This window comes from Gadus macrocephalus, chromosome 7 (genome assembly GCF_031168955.1).
Source record: "Gadus macrocephalus chromosome 7, ASM3116895v1".
NCBI classification, from domain to species: Eukaryota; Metazoa; Chordata; class Actinopteri; order Gadiformes; family Gadidae; genus Gadus; species Gadus macrocephalus.
The window spans coordinates 25,044,209-25,045,252 of record NC_082388.1 but is presented as its reverse complement, the minus strand read 5'-3'; the positions used below and the strand labels follow the sequence as shown (position 1 = coordinate 25,045,252).

The 1,044-nt window shown below is 36.7% G+C and overlaps 1 protein-coding gene across 1 annotated transcript in view; it reads left to right on the top strand.

The window, feature by feature from the left end:
- Nucleotides 1-803: 803 nt before the first annotated feature.
- The window catches only part of oatx (organic anion transporter X), a 13,639-nt gene continuing 13,398 nt past the window's right edge, over nt 804-1,044 (top strand). Inside the window, exon 1 of the mRNA XM_060057582.1 lies at nt 804-1,044. This exon is cut by the window's right edge and continues 353 nt beyond it. The gene's annotated coding sequence lies outside the window, so the exon portion shown is untranslated.

The following is a 1,044-nucleotide window of genomic DNA, read 5'->3' as shown; positions in this document are numbered from 1 at the left end:
AACCCGCCCCTTAATCCATACCCCCTTTACCACGCTCTACTCCCGTTTAATGTATGCATGCACCAGCCTCCTCAACGGAGTCTTTAACACAGTTTCACCCCCTCCCCCGAAGGCTATCCTGCTAACGGCAGAGTAATGAACCCGAATCGTTGTACCCCTAATGTAGTGTAATGTAATGTCGATTTATTTAAACTGGGACAATGTACAGAAAGACATGAACCTTGTTTAGAGCAAGGAGAGTTGCATCGCACCAGGTTTTAGCTAATTGCTATTTTCCACCTTTAGTCACTGTGCAGGTAAAAAGAATAAATACTACAAAACTAAACAAGACACAATATATATATATATATATATATTTATATATATATATATATATATAACATATAATCATATAACATATAATCATGGGATAAACATTAAAAGGACAAGAAGATACAATGATATAAATACATTGGATAAAATGGTTTACTAAAAGCACTACATTGCATATTTTATAAAAATATATATACCCCTATCCCACTAGCACTTAAATTTTGATTCTAATTGTATAAGTGTGTGCAGGTCTTTTGCGTGAGCAGCCAAAGCTTTTCCAGAGGGGATAAAGCTTGAAAATCATTAATGGTTAATAGATATGTTGGGAAACTGTTCCATGTTTAATGCCTACAAAAGAGAAGGACGACTTTCCAAATGCGGTTTTTCTTTGCAGAATTCTGCATTCTCTCCTAATTTTTGACCTGGTTGCCCCTGCGGCAAATTCTGAGCCCAGCGTCATAAAGTTCTTTAGGGGAGGAAGTGCAGCTTTGTGTCAAAATTAAGAAGATTATGTTTATGGAGGATTTTGCAGTGGCGATATTGTCGTGTTATTTATCATGCATTTTAAGAGCGTTTTTAACTAGCCTACGTAGTACCTATACCCTTACCTTACTCTAACCCCAAACACTAACCCTATGATGGAGGGATGAGAGAGAAGAGACAGAATGATGGAGGGATGATAGAGAAGTTGTTAAGTATTAATACATACAATAATGGTTAATTCCGTACACG